Here is a 16,536-nt window from a genome sequence, read left to right on the forward strand (position 1 = left end):
CAGGGCACTTTTCTCACAGGGCACTTTTCTCACAGGGCACTTTTCTCACAGGGCACTTTTCTCACAGGGCACTTTTCTCACAGGGCACTTTTCTCACAGGGCACTTTTCTCACAGGGCACTTTTCTCACAGGGCACTTTTCTCACAGGGCACTTTTCTCACAGGGCACTTTTCTCACAGGGCACTTTTCTCACAGGGCACTTTTCTCACAGGGCACTTTTCTCACAGGGCACTTTTCTCACAGGGCACTTTTCTCACAGGGCACTTTTCTCACAGGGCACTTTTCTCACAGGGCACTTTTCTCACGGGGCACTTTTCTCACGGGGCACTTTTCTCACGGGGCACTTTTCTCACGGGGCACTTTTCTCACCGGGCACTTTTCTCACCGGGCACTTTTCTCACAGGGCACTTTTCTCATTGAAAACAATATATCTTATTGAAACATATAAGATAATTAGGGGATTGGACACATTAGAGGCAGGAAACATGTTCCCAATGTTGGGGGAGTCCAGAACAAGGGGCCACAGTTTAAGAATAAGGGGTAGGCCATTTAGAACGGAGATGATGAAGAACCTTTTCAGTCAGAGAGTGGTGAAGGTGTGGAATTCTCTGCCTCAGAAGGCAGTGAAGGCCAGTTCGTTGGATGCTTTCAAGAGAGAGCTGGATAGACAATAGACAATAGACAATAGGTGCAGGAGTAGGCCATTCAGCCCTTCGAGCCAGCACCGCCATTCAATGCGATCATGGCTGATCACTCTCAATCAGTACCCCGTTCCTGCCTTCTCCCCATACCCCCTCACTCCGCTATCCTTAAGAGCTCTATCCAGCTCTCTCTTGAAAGCATCCAACGAACTGGCCTCCACTGCCTTCTGAGGCAGAGAATTCCACACCTTCACCACCCTCTGACTGAAAAAGTTCTTCCTCATCTCCGTTCTAAATGGCCTACCCCTTATTCTCAAACTGTGGCCCCTTGTTCTGGACTCCCCCAACATTGGGAACATGTTATCTGCCTCTAATGTGTCCAATCCCCTAATTATCTTATATGTTTCAATAAGATCCCCCCTCATCCTTCTAAATTCCAGTGTATACAAGCCCAATCGCTCCAGCCTTTCAACATACGACAGTCCCGCCATTCCGGGAATTAACCTAGTGAACCTACGCTGCACGCCCTCCATAGCAAGAATATCCTTCCTCAAATTTGGAGACCAAAACTGCACACAGTACTCCAGGTGCGGTCTCACCAGGGCCCGGTACAACTGTAGAAGGACCTCTTTGCTCCTATACTCAACTCCTCTTGTTACGAAGGCCAACATTCCATTGGCTTTCTTCACTGCCTGCTGAACCTGCATGCTTCCTTTCATTGACTGATGCACTAGGACACCCAGATCTCGTTGAACTCCCCCTCCTCCTAACTTGACACCATTCAGATAATAATCTGCCTTTCTATTCTTACTTCCAAAGTGAATAACCTCACACTTATCTACATTAAACTGCATCTGCCATGTATCCGCCCACTCACACAACCTGTCCAAGTCACCCTGCAGCCTTATTGCATCTTCCTCACAATTCACACTACCCCCCAACTTAGTATCATCTGCAAATTTGCTAATGGTACTTTTAATCCCTTCGTCTAAGTCATTAATGTATATCGTGAATAGCTGGGGTCCCAGCACCGAACCTTGCGGTACCCCACTGGTCACTGCCTGCCATTCCGAAAGGGACCCATTTATCCCCACTCTTTGCTTTCTGTCTGTCAACCAATTTTCTATCCATGTCAGTACCCTACCCCCAATACCATGTGCCCTAATTTTGCCCACTAATCTCCTATGTGGGACCTTGTCGAAGGCTTTCTGAAAGTCGAGGTACACCACATCCACTGACTCTCCCTTGTCAATTTTCCTAGTTACATCCTCAAAAAATTCCAGTAGATTTGTCAAGCATGATTTCCCCTTCGTAAATCCATGCTGACTCGGAATGATCCCGTTACTGCTATCCAAATGCTCAGCAATTTCGTCTTTTATAGAGCTCTTAAGGATAGCGGAGTGAGGGGGTATGGGGAGAAGGCAGGAACGGGGTACTGATTGAGAGTGATCAGCCATGATCGCATTGAATGGCGGTGCTGGCTCGAAGGGCTGAATGGCCTACTCCTGCACCTATTGTCTATTGTCTATTGTCTATAAACTGTGGCCCCTGGTTCTAGACTCCCCCAACATCGGGAACATGTTTCCTGCCTCTAGCATGTCCAATCCCTTAATAATCATATATTTCAATAAGATCCCCTCTCATCGTTCTAAATTCCAGTGTATCCAAGCCCAGTCGCTCCAGTCTTTCAACATACGACAGACCCGTCATTCCGGGAATTAACCTAGTGAACACCCTCAATAGCAAGAATGTCCTTCTTCAAATTTGGAGACCAAAACTGCACACAGTACTCCAGGTGTGGTCTCACTAGGGCCCTGTATAACTGCAGAACGACCTCTTTGCTTCAATACTCAACTACTCTTATCATGAAGGCCAACATGCCATTAGCTTTATTCAATGCCTGCTGTACCTGCATGCTTACTTTCAGTGACTGATGCGCTGGGACACCCAGATCTCGTTGTACGTCCCCTTTTCCTACCATTCAGATAATAATCTGCCTTCCTGTTCTTACCACCAAAGTGGATAACCTCACATTTATCCACATTAAACTGCATCTGCCATGCATCTGCCCACTCACACAACCTGTCCAAGTCACCCTGCATCCTCATAGCATCCTCCTCACAGTTCACACTGCCACCCAGCTTTATGTCATCTGCAAATTTGCTAATGTTACTTTTAATCCCTTCATCTAAGTCATTAATGTATATTGTAAATAGCTGCAGTCCCAGCATCGAGCCTTGCGGTACCCCACTAGTCACTGCCTGCCATTCTGAAATGGGCCTGTTAATCCCTACTCTTCGTTTCCTGTCTGCCAACCAATTTTCTATCCATGTCAGTACCCTACCGCCAATACCATGTGCTCTAATTTTGCCCACTAATCTCCTATGTGGGACCTTGTTGAAGGCTTTTGATAATGTGGGACCTTATCAAAGGCAGAGAAAGGGCAATTCTGGATTTAGTGTTGTCCAATGAACCAGATTTGATAAGAGAACTGGAGGTAAAGGAGCCGCTTGGAGGTAGTGATCATAATATGATGAGTTTTAATCTGCAATTTGAGAGGGAGAAGGTTAAATCTGAAGTGCCAGTGATGCTGTAATGGTGGTTTCTGTACATTCTCAAAGTCCAACTTTGATAGCCATTACTGCTTGGGGATGGGTGGAGGTGTAGCTTACACACACACCACACTCTGAGATAACAAAAAGGAATCTTCCAAATGCTGTTTCTTGATTAATTGATCTTTATTAAAGTAGCACAAATCAAAAGGGTAATTCATAACTTTTCGTTGTTATCAACTGTTTCTTCTTCAAACAATACAGTAAAGATCGTGTAGTCGTTACCGTGTGGCTGTGGTCAGTGCAGTTGTGGTTGTGGTTGGCATGAGTGTGGTAAAAAGCTGTATTCTCTCCATCCTCCAAGACTAAATTGACCCCCAGTCTACGCAAGCCTCCTCAGATGTAGACACTCCCCATTACGTATCAAATCACACCCACAAGCAAGCAAAAAAGACAGTAACTAGAAATATTAATCATAGTCATAATACAATGACAGTTACTAATTTAAGTTTAAATGGCTCCTACGCACCGGCCCAAAAGCCTGGTGGTGCAGTAGAATCAACCACCAAAACGATATCACCTGGAATAAAAGTTCTTCTTACTCTCAACCATCGTTGACGTTCTTGAATTAGAGGCAAATATTCTTGTGTCCACCATTTCCAAAAAAGGTCTGCCATATATTGTACCTGTCTCCATCTGCATCTAATATACAAAGCTTCCTTGCTGACGTTTGCTCACAACGCAATTCTTTATAACCTTTCTTGCAGCGGAGTTAGCTTTGACAATCCAGTATTTTTTACGAAGTTTCGACAACATGTAATTTCTTCCTCCATGTCCGATCTGTTCATGAATACGGCATAACAGCAATGTTGAAATAGGAAAGTCCTTCGAGAGAATAATAGGATGCTTAGCTTCTTCAGGTATTGCTAGTTTATTTAGGTGATCAACTACTCTCAGAAGTCCTTTATCAATTACAATACAATATTACAATACAAACTTTATTGTCATTGTGCAGTGTACAAGTACAGAGACAACGAAATGCAGTTAGCATCTTAACCAGAGTGCATGTGATGGAATAGTAAAACATATAATATATACATATATGCACAGTAGCGGTAGTGGAAATTCCGGTGAGCGAGATCAGTCACTGATGGGAGGAGTTCCCGAGGGGGGGGGGGGATGGCAGCAATCACCGAAGCGCAGAGTTAAGTAAGGTAACGACCGCAGGAAAGAAACTGTTCCTGAACCTGCAGGTCCGGGAACAGAGAGACCTGTAGCTCCTCCCAGATGGGAGGAGGGTAAACAATCTGTGGTTGGGGTGAGAGCTGTCCTTGATGATGCAGCGCGCCCTTGGCAGACATCGCCTACTCTGGATAGACTCAATGGAGGGGAGTGAGGAAGCGGTGATGTGTTGGGCAGTTTTCACCACCCTCTGCAGTGCTTTCCGGTCGGAGACAGAGCAGTTGCCGTACCATACTGTGATACAGTTAGTAAGGATGCTCTCGATAGTGCAGCGGTAGAAGTTCACCAGAATCTGAGGAGACAGATGGACCTTCTTTAGTCTCCTCAGGAAGAAGAGATGCTGGTGAGCCTTCTTGATCAGTGTTGAGGTATTGTGGGTCCAAGAGAGGTCATCAGAAATGTTGACACCCAAGAACCTGAAACTGGAAACAGGCTCCACCTCCGTCCCGTTAATATGGATGGGGGTGTGCGTACCACCCCTAGTCCATCTGTAGTCCACAATGAGCTCCTTGGTCTTCTTGGTGTTAGGGACCAGGTTGTTGTCAGCGCACCATGTTGCAAGTAGCTGGACCTTCTCCATATAGGCCGACTCATCGTTGTCGCTGATGAGGCCAATCACTGTTGTATCATCTGCAAACTTAATAATGGTGTTCGAACCATGTACAGGTGTGCAGTTGAAAAGGGAGTAGAGGAGAGGGCTCAACACACAGCCCTGTGGAACGCCGGTGTTCAGGGTGATGGTTGAGGAGGTGTCGTTGTCTAATCTAACAGACTGGGGTCTGTTGGTTAGAAAGTCCAATATCCAATTGCAGAGGGAGGGGTTGATGCTCAGGTCGTTGAGTTTGGCAATCAGTTTGGAAGGGATGATGGTGTTGAAAGCTGAGCTGAAATCAATAAACAGCATTCTCACGTAGGTGTCTCTGTTGTCAAGGTGGGAGAGGGTGGAGTGAAGTGCCGTGGAGATGGCATCCTCCGTACTCCTGTTCTGGCGGTAGGCCAACTGATAGGGGTCCAGTGTGGGAGGTAGGCAGCCTTTGAGGTGTGCCAAGACCAGCCTCTCGAAGCACTTAGTGATGATGGGAGTAAGTGCAACTGGGCGGAAGTCGTTGAGGCTCGCTGCAGTGGGGTGTTTTGGCACCGGCACGATGGAGGTGGTTTTAAGACTAGTAGGGACAGCTGCTTGGGCAAGTGACAAGTTGAAGATGTCAGTCCAAACATCTGTCAGCTGCGCAGCACAGACCCTGAGGACGCGCCCGGGGATACATCAGGGCCAGCAGCCTTCCGTGCATTAATCCTGCTCAATGCCGTACACACGTCGGTGGGGGTGAGTGTGAGGTGCTGATGATCAGCAGGGAGCACAGCCTTCATGGCCACCTCTTGATTGTCCCTGTCAAAGTGGCCATAAAAGTGATTAAGCTCCTCAAGGAAGGAGGCGTCGCTGGGTGTGGGGATCGAGTTGGTGGGTTTGTAATCCGTGATGGCCTGAATGCCTTGCCACACGCGTCGGGAGTCGGAGTTGTTCTTGAAGTGCTCCTTGATCTTTAGCTTGTAGCTGTGCTTGGCCTTCTTGATGCCCCTCTTCAGGTTAGCCCTGGAAGAACTGTAGGCCCGAGCCTCACCTGACCTGAAAGCGGTGTCACGTGCTTTCAGCAGTAGTCTGACCTCACTATTCATCCATGGCTTCTGATTCGGGAATATGGTAATCCGTTTGAGGGTGGTGACACTGTTAATGGTGGAATTGATCAAATTCAGAACGGAGGAGGTACAAGAGTCAATGTCCGTGTGGGAGTCAAGGGTGGCCTGAGCTGCAAACACACTCCAGTCAGCGTTTCCAAAACGCTGCTGAAGTGAGAAGTCCGCTTCATCTGACCAAACTTTAACTGTCCTCACTGTGGGTTTCACCCGTCTGATGAGTGGGGAGTACTTAGGGAGCAGGAACAATGAGAGGTGATCAGACAGACCAAGGTGGGGGAGGGGGACAGCTTTGTAGGCCTCAGCCATGTTTGTATAAACTTTGTCCAGTATCTTATCTACTCTAGTGGCGCAGGAGACATGTTGATGGAATTTGGGGAGTACAGTCTTCAAGTTGGAGTGATTAAAGTCACCCGCAACAATGAAGGCTGCCTCAGGATTGTGAGTTTGTTGTTTACTTATGGCAGTATGCAGGTCTTTCATTGCAAGCTTAGTATTAGTATCCGGAGGAATATAGGCTGCAATCACAACAGTAGATGTCAACTCTCTGGGCAGATAAAACGGTCTGCATTTGACCATGAGAAACTCTAGTCAAGTCAAGTCAAGTCAAATTTATTTGTCACATACACATACACGATGTGCAGTGAAATGAAAGTGGCAATGCCTGTGGATTGTGCACAAAAAAGAATTACAGTTACAGCATATAATAAGTTAATAAGTTACTAAAAATAAATAGTCCTGATGGCCTGTGGGAAGAAACTTCGTCTTATCCTCTCCGTTTTCACAGCGTGACAGCGGAGGCGTTTGCCTGATCGTAGCATCTGGAACAGTCCGTTACTGGGGTGGCAGGGGTCCCTCATGATCTTGCTTGCTCTGGATCTGCACCTCCTGATGTATAGGTCCTGCAGGGGGACGAGTGTAGTTCCCATGGTGCGTTCTGCCGAACGCACTACTCTCTGCAGGGCCATCCTGTCCTGGGCAGAGCTGTTCCCAAACCAGACTGTAATGTTGCCGGACAGGATGCTCTCTACAGCCCCAGAGTAGAAGCAATGAAGGATCCTCAGAGACACTCTGAATTTCCTCAGTTGTCTGAGGTGGTAAAGGCGCTGCTTTGCCTTACCCACCAGTGCGGCAACTGAGCAGTGACTCTCGATGATGGTAGTGGCCGTGCACAGTTTTGTTTACATAGATGCACAGACCCCCACCTCTGGTCCTACCGGAGTCAGTTGTTCTGTCCGCTCGGAATATATGATGCCCCGTTAGCTCAATAGCGCTATCAGGAACGTCGTTGTTAAGCCATGTTTCCATGAAAATCATGATGTTGCAGTCCTTAATCCAATTGTGGGAGGTAATCCGCAGCCGGAGTTCGTCCATTTTGTTCGCCAATGATCGTACGTTGGCAAGGAAAAGGCTAGGAATTGATGGCCTGTGTGGAGTTAGCTCTAGCCTAGCCTTTAAGCCACCTCGGCATCCACGGCGGTGTTTACGTTCGCTGCTCTGTCTATGGGCGTTTCCGGTCGGCCGAGCTGACTTGGTACGCTCTGCTGACCTGGCCAGTTCAGGAGCGAAATGGAGTTCGCCTAAAAAGTTGTTATAGTTGCAGGGACCGATGCAGGAACCGATGTTTAAAAGCTCCTGTCGGTTGTATGATAAGTGTGCAAGACTATTCCTTGTGAACAGACATGAGACAAATAAGCAAATTACTATAAAATCGCAGACTCTGGTGAGACACAGGGCGTCGCGATGTGCCAGTACCGGATCAAGCCTGTATAAATGACTACTTCTTTTAACATCGTGCTCACCAGCTTGTAATGTTGATAGCTCTTCCTTGTATTCTTGTCTTTGACAGAAAGAGACAACTGCATTTTCTGCCTTAAAAAGATCACCAGGACATAAACACTGTCCCCGGTATGATGCCTTAAAGACTTGCATCTCTTTGTCAACCTTTTCTTTCAGCTTCACAGGATCCGTTTCAAAGCTACTCATAGGAGCCCGAGTTTCCTTTCTCTTACGAGTCCACTGCAAAAGCATTGTCTTTACTTTAGGAAACCAAGCTACCACAGTCTTCAGCTTATTCCATGATGAGAAATGGGTAATTAACTAGTTTGTTGAATCTAATGGATCCTGGATAATGGCATTCACTAAGATGTCTTGCTTGATCTCCGGATCATTAGCAGAGATTTCAGTTTCCAGGTTAAACTTTGACCATTCTCGGTCTGGTTTAAGGATAGCGGAGTGAGGGGGTATGGGGAGAAGGCAGGAACGGGGTACTGATTGAGAGTGATCAGCCATGATCGCATTGAATGGCGGTGCTGGCGCGAAGGGCTGAATGGCCTCCTCCTGCACCTATTGTCTATTGTCTATTAGTAGCATCCATTACAAAAGAGATCCTGTTTGCTACAAATGTTAGGAAGTGTTTGTTTTCATTGTTGATGTACTTAAGCACTGTCATGCTGTCAGCCCAGAAGGTAGATTCCTCCAGCTTAAGCTGCTGTTCTTTTTGCAGCAATATCATCCCATCCCAGTTTCTTTTTACAGAGATCCTGCAGAATTAACTTGGCTGGTAGTGTAAATGGTGCAAGAAATCCCAAAGGGTCGTAAACAGAACCAATCACAGACAGGATGCCCTGTCCTGTACATGGTTGCTCCTGAATCGAGATTCTGAACTTGAACACATCTGTTTCAACGCACCAGTGCAATCCCAGGGCTCTCTCCATAGACAGATTGTCTTTGTCCAAATCCAACTCCCGGGTCTCCTTGGCTCTGTTATCTAGTGGAATGGTTTCCAATACAGCAAGGCTGTTGCTGATCCATTTCGATAGCATGAATCCTCCCTTGTTGCAGAGGGCAGTCAAATGTTTTACCATTCGGATTGCTTCCTGTTCTGTAGACATGGATTTTAAACAATCGTCCACATTGAAATTGCTCCTGACTGTGTTTGTCACTTCTTCTGGAAAGCCAGCATTATTGTCCTCAGCGGTTTTCCTCAATGCGAAGTTTGCACAACTTGGTGATGACACTGCTCCAAAGAGATGTACCTTCATCTGGTATTCAACGAGATCTTGTTGTGCATCACCCTCCGGCCACTATAGGAATTGCAAGTAGTCGACCTGCTTTTCCGATACCTTGACCTGATGAAATATTGCCTTGATATCCGCCCTCAAAGCCACTGGCTCTTGTCTGAATCTGATGAGAACTCCGATGAGTGAGTTCGTTAGGTCTGGACCCTGCAGCGGTTGACAGTTAAGTGATTTACCCTTGAAAACCACAGCACAGTCGAAGACCACTCTTAAAGTTCCTTTCTGTGAATGTATCACAAAATGCTGGAGTAACTGCCTGGAGGGCAGCATCTAGGAGAGAGGGAATGGATGACGTTTCAGGTCGAGACCCTTCTTCAGACTGATGTCAGGGGGGCGGGACAAAGAAAGGATATAGGTGGAGACAGGAAGATAGAGGGAGAACTGGGAAGGGGGAGGGGAAGAGAGGGACAGAGGAACTATCTAAAGTTGGAGAAGTCAATGTTCATACCGCTGGGCTGCAAGCTGCCCAAGCGAAATATGAGGTGCTGTTCCTCCAATTTCCGGTGGGCCTCACTAGGGCACTGGAGGAGGCTCATGACAGAAAGGTCAGACTGGGAGTGGGAGGGGGAGTTGAAGTGCTCAGCCACTGTGAGATCCGGTTGGTTAAGGCGGACTGAGCGAAGGTATTGAGCAAAACGATCGCCGAGCCTGTGTTTAGTCTCACCGATGTAGAGTTGACATCTGGAACAGCGGATACAGTACATAAGGTTGGAGGTGGTGCAGGTGAACCTCTGTCTCACCTGGAAAGACTGTTTGGGTCCTTGGATGGAGTCGAGGGGGGAGGTAAAGGGACAGGTGTTGCATCTCCGGCGGTGGCAGGGGAAAGTGCCTGGGGAGGGGGTGGTTTGAGTAGGAAGAGACGAGTGGACCAGGGAGTTACGGAGGGAATGGTCTCTGCGGAACGCAGAAAGGGGAGGGGATGGGAAAATGTGGCCAGTAGTGGGGTCCCGGTGGAGGTAACAGGAATGTTGGAGGATGATTTGTTGGATACGCTGGCTGGTGGGGTGGAAGGTGAGGACAAGGGGGATTCTGTCCTTGTTACGAATGGGGGAGGGGGAGCGAGAGCGGAGCTGTGGGATATAGTGGAGGCCCTAGTGAGAGCCTCATCTATAATGGAAGAGGGGAACCCCCTTTTCCTGAAGAATGAGGACATCTCTGATGCCCTCGTGTGAAACACCTCATGCTGGGCGCAGATGCGGCCCAGACGGAAGAATTGGGAGTAGGGGATAGAGTTTTTGCAGGAGACAGGGTGGGAAGAAGTGTAGTCCAGATAGCTGTGGAAGTCAGTGGGTTTGTAGTAGATGTCAGTCACTAGTCTGTCCTGTGATGGGGATGGTGAGATCCAGAAACGGTAGGGAGATGTCGGAGATAGTCCAAGTATATTTAGGAGTAGGATGGAAATTAGTGGTGAAGTGTATGAAGTCAGTGAGTTCTGCATGGGTGCAAGAGGTAGCACCAATGCAGACGTCAATGAAGCGGAGGTAGAATTAATTTACTAATGTTAATTTCTTTCTACCTCCGCGTCGCATTATTTTCAAGAGGTTTTAATAAAATATTGAACAAAGAAAAGTATGGCACAGGACAGGCCCTTTGACCCCAATGTCCATGCTGAACATGATGTCAATGTTAAACTAATCTTTGGAGAGAAGGAATGGGTGACATTTTGGGTTGAGATCCTTCTTCAGACTGAGAGTCAGGGATATGGGGAGAAAGCAGGAACGGGGTACTGATTTACGATGATCAGCCATGATCATATTGAATGGCGGTGCTGGCTTGAAGGGCCGGAATGGCCTATTCCTGCACCTATTTCCTGTTTCTATGAGAGGGAGACATAGAGATATGGAAGGGTAAGGTGTGAAAACATAGATCAAAGGTGACATTGATCAAAGAAATGTAGAATGGTTCATTGTTAGCTGAGGCGAAGGTGACAACGAGGCCGACAATCAGTAATATTTCATCGGTGCAACTAGTCAGAGAACTAGGATTGGGGAGGGACGGAGAGAGAGGGAAGGCAAGGGTTACGTGAAGTTAGAGAAATCAATACAATATACAATATATCTTTATTGTCATTGTACAGGGGTACAATATTCATGCCACTGGGTTGTCAGCTACCCAAGAGTAATATGAGATGTTGTTCCTCCAATTTGTGTTGGGCCTCACTCTGACAGTGGAGGCTGCCCAGGTCAGAAAGGTCAATGTGAGAAAGGGAGTTCCATCCCATCCCCATACTGACCTTTATGTCCCTCCCATTCCCACAAGTTACAGTAACACTATCAGGCCATTCGGCCCATTGAGTCTACTTGAATGGGAGTCTACTCCGCCATTCAATCATGGCTGATATATCTTTCCCTCTCAACCCCATTCTCCGGCATTCTCCACATAACCGTTGGCATCCTTATAGCAGGTTTAATGATGGTGTTTTTAAGGCATTGGGACAGGTACATCGATAGGAATGGTTTAGAGACAGATGGACAAAGCACAGGAAAATGGGATGAGCTTAGATGGGGCATCTTGGTTGGCATGGACGTTGGGCCAAGGAGCTTGTTTTTCAATCTTACATAGATCAACCCACATGCCTTTGGGATCATTGAGGACTTTGAACTTTGTCAATGAAACTATTGCCCCACAATGCTGAGAACTATATTCTGCACTCTGCACCTTCCCTTTGCTCTCCCCACTGTACTTGTGTTTGACTTGATTGTATTGCTGTATAGTATTATCTGATTTGATTGGATGGCATGCAAAACAAAGCTTTTCACTGCACATTGGTACACATGACAATAATAAACCTATAACTTCGGGAGGAAACCAGAGCACCTGGAGGAAGCCCACGTGGTCAGATAGCAACAGAAGTGAGGATTGAACGCGTGCCATAGAGTCATAGTCATAAAGTCAAAGAGTGATACAGTGTAGAAACAGGTCTTTCAGCCCAACTTGCCCACACTGGCCAACATGTCCCAGCTACACAAGTCCCCCATGCCCGGGTTTGGTCCATATCCCTCCAAACTTGTCATATCCATGTACCTATCCAACTGTTTCTTAAATGTATGTTGGGATAGTCCCAGCCTCAACCACCTCCTCTGGCAGCTTGTTCCATACACCCACACCTTTGTGTGAAAACGTTAGCCCTCAGATTCCTATTAAATCTTCTCCCCTTCATCTTAAACCCATATCCTCTGGTCTTCGATTCACGTACTCTGAGCAAGACAGAGTACATCTACCCGATCTATTCCCTCTTAATTATATACACCTCTAAAAGATCACCCCTCATCCTCCTGCACTCCAAGAAATAGAGTCCCAGCCTACTCAACCTCTCCCTATATCTCACACCCTCTAGTCCTAGCAACATCCTTGTAAATCTTCTCTGTACCCTTTCCAGCTTGACATCTTTCCTATAACATGGTGCCCAGAACTGAACACAATACACAATACAACAGGACCCCACCACTGGCCATATCTTCCCATCCCCTCCCCTCTCTGCGTTCCGCAGAGACCGTTCCCTCCGCAACTCCCTGGTCCACTCGTCCCTTCCTACCCAAACCACCCCAACCCCGGGCACTTTCCCTTGCAACCGCACGAGATGCAACACCTGTCCCTTTACCTCCCCCCTCAACTCCATCAAAGGACCCAAACATTCTTTCCAGGTGAGACAGAGGTTCACCTGCACCTCCTCCAACCTCATCTATTGCATCCGCTGCTCTATATGTCAACTTATCTACATCGGCGAAACCAAGCGCAGGCTCGGCGATCGCTTCGCTGAACACCTGCGCTCGGTCCGCATTAACGCAACTGATCTCCCGGTGGCCCAACACTTTAACTCCGCCTCCCATTCCCAGTCTGACCTCTCTGTCATGGGCCTCCTCCAGTGCCATAGTGAGGCCCGCCGGAAATTGGAGGAGCAGCACCTCATATTTCGCCTGGGCAGTTTGCAGCCCGGTGGTATGAACATCGACTTCTCCAACTTTAGATAGCTCCTCTGTCCCTCCCTTCCCCTCCTCCTTCCCAGAGCTCCCTCTATCTTCCTGTCTCCACCTATATCCTTCCTTTGTCCCACCCCCGACATCAGTCTGAAGAAGGGTCTCGACCCGAAACGTCACCCATTCCTTCTCTCCCGAGATGCTGCCTGACCTGCTGAGTTACTCCAGCATTTTGTGAATAAAACAATACTCTAAATGTGGCCTCACCAACGTCTCATACAACTGGAACATGACCTCCAAATTTCTATACTCAATACCCTGACTGATGAAGGCCAATATGCCAAAAGCCTTTTTGACCACCGCATCTACCTGCGACTCCACCTTCAAGGAATCATGCACCTGCACTCCTAGATCCCTCTGCTCTACAACACTCCCCAGAGCCCTCCCATTCACTGTGTTGGTCCTGCCCATGTTATACTTCCCAAAATGCAACACCTCACATTTCTCTGCATTAAATTCCATCAACCATTCCTCAGCCCACCTGGCCAATCGATCAAGATCCTACTGCAATTTTTCACAACCATCTTGACGATCTGCAAAACCACCCACTTTTGGTCTGCATCTACAATCTTGCTAATCTTGCCATGTACTGTATGTTCTCATCCAAATCATTGATATAGATGGCAAACAGTAACGGGCCCAGCACCGAATCCTGAGGCACACCACGAGTCACAGGGCTCCAGTCCGAGAAGCAACCTTCCACCATCACCCTCTGCTTCCTTCCATGAAGCCAATTTTCTCTCCTTGGATCCTACCATTTGGAACCGTCAAATGCTTTCCCCTACTCTCGGTAAAAGATTGTGCATTTACTCTCTCTATTCCAATCATGATCTTGTGCACCTCTATAAAATGACCCCTAGACTTCATGTGCCCCAAGGAATAAAGTCCTAACCTGCTTAACCTCTCCTTATAGCTCAGGCCCTCAAGTCTTGGCAACATCCTCGTAAATCTTCTCTGCGCCCTTTCCAGCCTAACAACATCCTTTCTATAACAAGGTCAGCAAAACTGACAATACTCTAAATATGGCCTCACCAATGTGTTGTATAACTGTAACATGACCTTCCAACCTCTATACTTAATACTCTGACCGATGAAGGCCAATGTGCCAAAAGTCTTCTTGACCACGCTATCTACCTGTGATGCTACTTTCAAGGAACTATGTACCTGCACTCCTAGATCCTACTGCTCTACAACACTCCCTAGAGCCCTGCCATTCACTGTGTAGGTCCTCACACCTCTCTGTAATAAACTCCATCAACCATTCTTCAGCCCACCTGGCCAACCGATCAAAATCCTGCTGTCATTGTTGACAACCATATTCATTACCGACAATACCATCCACTTTAGTATCATCTGCAAACTTACTAATAATGCATTTTCTCATCAAAATTGTTGCTATTAACCACAAACAGCAATGGGCCCAGCACCGAGTCCTGAGGCAGACCACTAGTCACAGGCCTCCAGTCCAAAAAACAATCCTATCACCCTCTGCTTCTTTCCATGAAGCTCATTTTCTATCCATTCAGCTATCTCTCCTTGGATCCCATGTGATCTAACCTTCCAGAGCAGCCTACCATGTGGAACCTTGTCAAATGCTTTGCTGAAATCCATACAGACAACATCTACAGCTCTGCCCACATCAACCTTGTTGGTCACATCTTCAAAACCTCAATCAGGCAGTGAGACACGATCTCCCACGTACAAAACCATGCTGACGATCCTTAATCAGCCCCTCAACAACAAGTGGCTGCCTCGCCAACAGTCTGTCTGTCCTTTCTTCTGTTTTTGTTATTTTAAGTATGTAGCGACCATAGGGATTGGTCCTTAGAGTCGAACCCTCGGGTTGGCCAGCGGGGTCACGTGGTTGTTTTGGCGCCCAAAACTGTTCAGTTGGGAGAGGACTTCGATGTGCATAGTTTAAGTTCAATGGTTGTCTGCGATCTTGATTGTTATCTTTGAAGCTGAATATTGCTATCGCAATAAACTTCTTTGACAAAGCCACACTTCTTCAGACTCGCCATAAGTACGTATTAAAGAGTATGTTTTAGTGTTCTTTGGTTTGTTTTATGTGGGGGGTGGGAGAAACTTTTTTCAATCTCTTACCTCGACGGAGGTGCGATTTTCTTTCCGTATCGTATCTCCGTCCCCACTGCGGCCCAACATCATGGAGTGGCGCGCCCTTTCCTGGAGACCGACCCGACGCTTCAACCGCGGGCGCGGCGTGGACTTACCATCTTGGAGCTTGCGATCCCTTTGCCAGGGATTGACTGTGAAGAGCTCCAACCGTGGGCCTGTGGACTTTAACATTGTGGAGCCAGCGGTCCCTGGTTAGAGACCGATTGGGGAACTCCAAGCCACGGAGAGTTTCACCCGTCCCGACGTGGGGGATTCGATCACCCCGACACAAGGGCTTCGGATCACCGGCTGCAGGAGCTTCGATCGCCCTGAGTGCAGTTGGTTCGACAGCCCCAACCACAGGAGAATAAAGAGGGAGAAGATTGGACTTTATTATCTTCCATCACAGCGAGGAATGTGGGGAGCCGCTGTGGTGGATGTTTATGTTCACTTTTATTTTATGTGGCTGTGTCTTGTTGCTTTTCACTTAGTATGGCAGTATGTTACTCAAATTGTACTGTACCTTAATTGGTACATGTGACAATAAACTGATCTTGAAACCTTGAAACCATCTAGAATCCTTTCTTTGACTGGATGGCACACAAACAAAAACTTTTCACTGTACCTCGGCACATGTGACAATAATAATCTAAACTAAAAAAACAGAATACAGCACAGCAACAGGATCTTTGGTCCACAGTGTCTGTGCCAAACATGAAAATAAGCTCAACTCTTATCTGCCGGCACATCATTTATATCCATTAATTCCCTGCATATCCATGTGCCGAACCAAACGTCACTTAAATGTCACGATTGCATCTCCCTGAACCACCAACCCCGGCAGCAAGTTCCAGGCACTCACCACCATCTACATAAAAAACTTGGCCCGCACATCCCCTTTAAACTTTGCCTCTCCCACCTTAACACTCTCTATTACTTGACTTTTACATCCTGGGAAAAAGGTTCTGGCTATCTACCCTTCCAATGCCTCTTATCATTTTATATACTTTTATCAGGTTTCCCCGCATCCTTCTGCTTTCTGGACAAAACAATCCAAGTATGTCTAACCTCTCCCAATAGCTAATACCCATTAATCCAGGCATCATTCTGGTAAACCTCTGTACACTTTCAAAGCCTCCACATCCTTCTTACAATAGGGCAAGCAGACCTTCATAGAACGCTCCTCATGTGGTGAATGAAAGTCTAAAAAACTGCAGCGAGACTTCCCGACTCTTAT

The 16,536-nt window shown here is 47.2% G+C and overlaps 1 protein-coding gene across 1 annotated transcript in view; it reads left to right on the forward strand.

The window, feature by feature from the left end:
* LOC144594671 (interferon-induced very large GTPase 1-like) overlaps nt 1–16,536 on the forward strand; it is a 127,447-nt gene that overhangs the window by 42,085 nt on the left and 68,826 nt on the right. The gene's annotated exons all lie outside the window — the stretch shown is intronic.

This window comes from Rhinoraja longicauda, chromosome 1, assembly GCF_053455715.1.
Source record: "Rhinoraja longicauda isolate Sanriku21f chromosome 1, sRhiLon1.1, whole genome shotgun sequence".
In the NCBI taxonomy this organism is placed as follows: domain Eukaryota; kingdom Metazoa; phylum Chordata; class Chondrichthyes; order Rajiformes; family Arhynchobatidae; genus Rhinoraja; species Rhinoraja longicauda.